This window comes from Rattus norvegicus, chromosome 3 (assembly GCF_036323735.1).
Source record: "Rattus norvegicus strain BN/NHsdMcwi chromosome 3, GRCr8, whole genome shotgun sequence".
NCBI classification, from domain to species: domain Eukaryota; kingdom Metazoa; phylum Chordata; class Mammalia; order Rodentia; family Muridae; genus Rattus; species Rattus norvegicus.
Genome location: NC_086021.1, coordinates 189196582 through 189204062, shown reverse-complemented (window position 1 = coordinate 189204062; position 7481 = coordinate 189196582).

Here is a 7481-nt window from a genome sequence, read left to right as displayed (position 1 = left end):
AAAGAAAATGGAGAGAGCATACACTAACAGCTTGACAGCACACCTAAAAGTTCTAGAACAAAAAGAAGCAAATACACCCAAGAGGAGTAGATGGCAGGAAATAATCAAACTCAGAGCTGAAATCAACCAAGTAGAAGCAAAAAGAACTATACGGCTAATTCTTTGAGAAAATCATCAAGATAAATAAACCCTTAGCCAGACTAACCAGAGGGTACAGAGACAGTAACCAAATTAGCAAAATCAGAAATGAAAAGGGAGACATAACAACAGAAACTAAGGATATTAAAAAAATCATCAGATCCTACTACAAAAGCCTATACTGAACAAAACTGGAAATCTGGATGAAATGGACAATTTTCTAGACAGATACCAGGTACCAAAATTAAATCAGGATCACATAAAGCATTAAACAGTTCCATAACCCCTAAGGAAATTGAAGCAGTCAATAAAAGTCTCTCAACCAAAAAAAGCCCAGGACCAGATGGGTTTAATGTAGAATTCTATCAGACCTTCAAAGAAGACCTAATATCAATACTCTTCAAACTATTCCACAAAAAAGAAACAGAAGGAACACTACCCAACTAGTTTTTTGAAGCCACAATTACACCAAACAAAGACCCTACAAAGAAAGAGAACTTCAGACCAATTTCCCTCATGAATATCAATGCAAAATTACTCAATAAAATTCTCACAAACCAAATCCAAGAACACATCAAAATGTTCATTCACCATGATCAAGTAGACTTCTTCCTAGGGATGCAGGGATAGTTTTTTTTTTTTTTTTGGTTCTTTTTTTCGGAGCTGGGGACCGAACCCAGGGCCTTGCGCTTCCTAGGTAAGCGCTCTACCACTGAGCTAAATCCCCAGCCCTGGGATAGTTTAATATACGGAAATCCATCAACATAATCCATTATATAAATAAACTCAAAGAAAAAAACTACATGAAATGCTGAGAAAGCATTTGACAAAATTCAACACCTCGTCATGATAAAGGACTTGGAAAAATCAGGAATTCAAGGACCATAACTAAACATAGTAAAAGCAATATACAGAGAACCAGTAACCAACAACTAAACGGAGAGAAACTTGACGAAATCCCACTAAAATCAGGGATTAGACAAGGCCCCACTCTCTCCCTACCTATTCAATATAGTACTTGAAGTCCTGGCCAGAGCAATCAGAAAACAAAAAGAGGTCAAAGGGATACAAACTAGAAAGGAAGAAGTCAAAATATCACTATTTGCAGATGATATGATAGTATACTGAAGTGACCCCAAAAATTTCACCAGGTTCCTAAACCTGATAAACAACTTCAGCAAAGTGGCTGGATATAAAATTAACTTAAACAAATCAGTAGTCTTCCTCTACTCAAAGGATAAACGGACTAAGAAAGAAATTAGTGAACCAACATGCTTCACAATAGTCACAAATAATATAAAAAAACACGGTGTGACTCTAACCAAGCAAGTAAAAGATCTGTATGACAAGAACTTCAAGTCCCTGAAGAAAGGAATCAAAGAAAATCTCAGAAAATGGAAAGACCTCCCATGCTCATGGATTGGCAGGATAAATATAGTCAAAAATGGCCATCTTGCTGAAAGCAATCTACAGATTCAATGCAATCCCCATCAAAATTCCAACTCAATTCTTCATAGAGTTAGAAAGAGCAATTTGCAAATTCATTTGGAATAACAAAAAACTCAGGATAGTGAAAACTATTCTCAACAATAAAAAAACTTCTGGGGGAATCACCATCCCTGACCTCAAACTATATTACAGAGCAATCATGATAAAAACTGCATGGTGTTGGTACAGAGACAGGCAGGTGGATCGATGGAATAGAAATGAAGACCCAGAAATGAACCCACATACCTATGGTCACTTGATCTTGATCAGAAGATAAAACCATCCAATGGAAAAAAGACAGCATTTTCAACAAATGGTGCTGGTTCAACTGGAGGTCAGCATGTAGAAGAATGCAAATCGACCCATTCTTATCTCCTTGTACAAAGCTCAAGTCCAAGTGGATCAAAGACCTCCACATAAAACCAGATACACTCAAACTAATAGAAGAGAAAGTGGGAAGGAGCCTTGAACAGATGGGCACAGGGGAATTTTTCCTGAACAGAACACCAATGGCTTATGCTCTAAGATCAAGAATTGACAAATGGAACCTTATAAAATTGCAAAGTTTCTGTAAGGCAAAGGACACTGTCAATAGAACAAAATGACAACCAGCAGATTGGAAAATATCTTTATCAATCCTACATTCGATATAGGGCTAATTTCTAATATATACAAAGAACTCAAGAAGTTAGACTCCAGAGAACCAAATAATCCTGTTAAAAATGGGGTACAGAGCTAAACAAAGAATTCTCAACTGAGGAATATTGAATGACCAAGAAGCAACCTAAAGAAATGTTCAACATCCTTAGTCATCAGGAAAATGCAAATCAAAACAACCCTGAGATTCCACCTCACACCAGTCAGAATGGCTAAGATCAAAACCTCAGGTAACAGTAGATGCTGGTGAGGATGTGGAGAAAGAGGAACACTCCTCCATTGTTGGTGGGATTGCAAACTGGTACAACCATTCTGTAAATCAGTCTGGAGGTTCCTCAGATAATTGGACATTGAACTACCTGAGGACCCAGCAATACCACTCCTGGGCATCTACCCAAAAGATGCCCCAACATATAACAAAGACACATGCTCCACTATGTTCATAGCAGCCTTATTTAAAACACCCAGAAGCTGGAAAGAACCCAGATGTCCTTCAACAGAGGAATGGATACAGAAAATGTGGTACATCTACACAATGGAGGACTGACTACTCAGCTATCAAAAACAATGACTTCATGAAATTCACAGACAACTGGATGAAACTAGAAAATATCATCCTGAGTGAGGTAGCCCAGTCACAAAAGAACACACATGATATGCACTCACTGATAAGTGGATATTAGCCCAAAAGCTTGGAATACCCAAAATACAATCCACAAACCACATGAAGTTCAAGAAGAAAGAAAACCAAAATGTGGATGCATCAGTCCTTCTTAGAAGGGGGAACAAAAAAACTCATTGGAGGAAATACAGGGATAAAGAGTTGACCAGAGACTGAAGGAAAGGCCATTCGGAGCCTGCTCCACCTGGAGATCCATCCCCAGTCACTATTACTGATGCCAAAAAGTACTTGCGGAGTTGGGGATTTAGCTCAGTGGTAGAGCGCTTGCCTACCAAGCGCAAGGCCCTGGGTTCAGTCCCCAGCTCCGAAAAAAAAAAAAAAAAGTACTTGCTGACAGGAGCCTGATATGAATGTCTCATGACTCTGCCAAAGCCTTATTGATGCAGATTGAGATGCCTGCAGCTAACCATCTTCTGAGCATGGGACCCCAATGGGGGAGTTAGAGAAAAGACTGAAGGAGCTGAAGGGGTTGGCAACCCCATAGGAAGAACAACAATATCAACCCACCAGACCCCACCAGAGCTCCCAGGGACTAAACCACCAATCAATGAGTGCACATGGAGGGACCCATGGCTCCAGCTACATACGTAGCAGAGGATGGCATTGTCTGGCATCAATAGGAGGAGAAGTCCTTGGTCCTGTGAAGGTTCGATTCCCCAGTAGGGGAATGCCAGGGCTGGGAGGGAGGAGGGAGTGGATAGGTGGGTAGGGTAGCACCCTCATAGAAGCAGGGGGAGGGGGACGGAATGGGGGTTCCAAATCGGAAACTGGGAAAGGGGATAACATTTGAAATGTAAATTTAAAAATTCAGTAAAAGAGAAGGAAAAAAAAAAGATGGATGGCCAAGTCGGGACTGATAAAACCTATCCTGCTGAAGAAGAATTTGTACTCTTGCTCCAGGCCTTTCTAAGGTTAAGATTCGGGCTTGGGATATGCTGGAGGGGTAATTAAACAGCATAATGTGTGAATATGGTGGTTTGGATAGGAATAGCCCCCATAAGCTAGAAGTCTGATTCCTAGTTGATGGTCTGTTTAGGATTGGAAGATGTAGTCTAGTTGGAGGAGGAATGTCACTGGGGGTGGAAGTTTCAAAAGTCCATGCCAGACCTAGCCTTGCTCTATCTGCAAGCCTAGTACTCCTATGAAGACTAGGCTGGCTTCAAACTCATAGAGATCAGACTGCCTCTGCCTCCTGAATGCTGGGGTTAAAGTGCCAGCACTGGCCTCTTTTTTTCCCCTTCACCCTTTTATCAACACTTGCAAGTTCAATTAACATACTTATGAAACATAAAACCAATTGGAGTACTGAATCTGTTTTTCTTCAACACTTCCTCCTTCATTAAACTGATATGGAAGGGGTGTCCAGGAGAAAACAGACTGAATGCTAGCATATTACCAGAGGTCCGAAAACAAACAAAAAAGTGATTGGAAACCAAAATGCTTTCAAAGCAAACAAACACAATGGGTAACCTGGAGCAGTGGTTCTCAGCCTTCCTAATGCAAATACAGTTCCTAATGCTGTGGTGACCTCAACCATAAGATTATTTCATTGCTATTTCATAACTGTCATTTTGCTACTGTTATGAATCGTAATATAACTATCTGATATAGAGGACATCTGATAGGCAACCTCTGTGGACAGATTGTTGGAGGGTCACGACCCACAAATTGAGAACCGCTGAGTTAAGGAGCTGTCACTAGGGAATAGATTTCTTTGGGGCTGCCATCCCTGATGGTAGCCAGTAGATGGCAGTACACCCATATGAACGTACTGGCAACTCTGCATGGACTTGTGAAGTTGGGACTGGAGAGTGAAGGGAGGCTGAGAGAGGAGTTAGAGAAGAATAGGAGGTAGATTTATAAAAATTCATCATCTATGTATTAAATTCTCAAACAATAAAAATATGGAAATCTTAAACCAAATGCTTTGAAAAAAAAAAAGTCCAAGTAAGATCCTAAACAACCAATTCAGAATAAACAACAGATGAACTATTGACGAAACTAAGGTAGCTCTAAGCCGCAGAAAGGTTTCACCAGAGCTGGAGAGATGGCTCAGTGGTTAAGAGCACTGACTGCTCTTCCAGAGGAACTGAGTTCAAATCCCAGCAACCACATGATTACTCAGAACCATCTGTAATGGGATCCGATGCCCTCTTCTGGTGTGTCTGAGAACAGCTACAGTGAACTCCCATACATAAAATCTTTTTTTTTTAATTTTGTAATTATATTTATGTACAGAAAACTTAAGTGTACATTTAACCCAGCTTAGTGGCAAGTTCTTTAGCCTTTGCCTTTTCCAGTTTGGCAATGCCAACCACAGACTTAGGACCCAGGAACGTTGCCTCCCCAGTGGCGGTGGATCTCGTCATATCTGTCATTATAATTGGTCCTAACAGCTTCCACCAGCTTACCCAGAGCACCCTTGTCTTCCGAGTTCACCTGTGTGAAGGCAACAGTGGTGCACGTCTTCCTGTGGACCAGGCGCCCCAGCCTGGCCTTTCCCTTGATGATGCAGTAGGGCACCCCCATCTTTCAACACAGGGCAGGCAGGAAAACCACCAGCTCAGTGGGGTCTACATCAGGGGCAATCACCACCAGCTGAGCCTTCTTGTTCTCCACCAAGGAGGTGACTGTATTGACCCCTGCTCGGAGGACAGGTGGTCTCTCAGTTGGGACGTCCCCTTTGCCAGCAGCTTTCTTCTCAGCATGGGCCAGCAGCCTTTGCTTCTTCTCCTGCTTTGTCTCTGGCCTGTACTTGTGGTCGAGCTCAAGCAGCTGAGTCGCTGTTTGCCTGTCCAGGGCCTGGGTGAACTGGTTGATGGCAGGAAGTACTTTGAGTCACTTATAGAGGATGGCTCTTTGCCTCTGCAGCCTGATGTAGTGGGGCCATTTGACGAAGCGTGTGAGATCTCTTTTGGGCTGGATGTCCTGCCCAATGCCGAAGTTCTTAGGCCTCTTCTCAAACAAAGGATTGACCACCTTTTTGGCCTCTTGTTTCCTGACCACGGCAGGGGCCAGGACCACCTTCTTCCCCTTGGCCTTCTTTCCTTTGGGCATCTTGCTTGGCTGGAGGAGAGAGCAAAATCTTTTTTTTTTAAGTGATTTATTTTTGGGGTCCCACATTTGGGCACCATAACTGTCCATGCAGAAGTACAGCTCCTACCTCAAAAGAAATAAGATGTAGTTTATACTATATGAATGACCATGACTCAGAAATACAGATTTGTGTTACCTAAGATCCCATGTCCCAACCAATAACGGTGTCAGGAATTTTTATAGTAACAGAACCAAAACAATCATAAATCAGGGACTTTTCAAACGGTAGGAATTTCGTGTAGGCAGTTACAGCAAAGTAGGGAAACCTCAAGCTCAGATGCTATCTTAATGGCAATCTTAGCCTTTGGGTGGGTAGAAGCTAGTCGTCTGTTAATATTTCCAAAAGGTTTCACCTGTTAGTCATGAAGATGTTCGGTCAGACACAGAGGTGACAAGGAATGACTATTAAGATGTTCCAAGAGAACTTGTAATTATGCTCTGTACCTACAACCCTACAACCTCTCCACAATTGTTAACATTCTCATCCACTAATCTGCCTAGCAGAAGGATCGCTGGAAAACCCCTCACACATGTCTCCCTATAAGAGGCCCTGGGGGGAGAGAAGGTCCAGGACCTGTATTAAAGGATGGATCCATAGGAACAGTGGTATTCCCAATTATGTATCCTGGAAGTCTGCTCGGAGGAAGTGGCCTGCTGGTGAGCCTCCCCAATTCTGCTTTTTCCTGAGATCGGGACCTTCCTCCTAAAGAGCCCCAGAGTCCAGCCCTTACCCCAAAGATCTACATAGGAAAGAAGAAACCAGAAAAATCTTCCTGGGGGACTTTGGAATATAAATGCTTCATCCCACTCAGCTGTCGGGTTGAGAAGGCAAGCTTGGGGAGTGGGTGTTGTAGTCATAAGTGAGCCTTCAACCAAGAGGCCAGGGCAAGCTTCCAAAAACAGTGGGAACAGTTAATAGCTTCCTGAAGAAAGCCCAGAAGCTTAGCTGAGGACAAAATTTCAGCCGTAACAGGTCCACCTGCAAGTAACAGAGGCCCACCTCTCAGCCAGAATGTGCTACCTACAAGTGAAAAGATGGTCCACCTACAGGTGCTTAGACTCCACACTCCAGAAGCCATCACCTGTCCATGTAGGAGTTAAGGGATGCTTCAACACAGGCGCTGAAAATACCACACTCATTAACAGATTACAGACTTAATACAATTAACTTTATTTAGCCTAATTTATGTGGGATGATCCTATGAAAAGGTGATTAATGAGTAATATGAGTAAATTATAGAACTAAAAATTGAGTTACAAGAGAATTTTTCTGAGATTGGGTGACCTCACTTTACTTACCCATTACACATAATTTAATCATATATTCAAGTGTAGAGAGAATTTCTTAGAAGTCACACCTGTCAATAAAATAAAAAAAAATCTTATGGCCAAGGAGCTGAGGCAGGAAATAGAAGGTGAA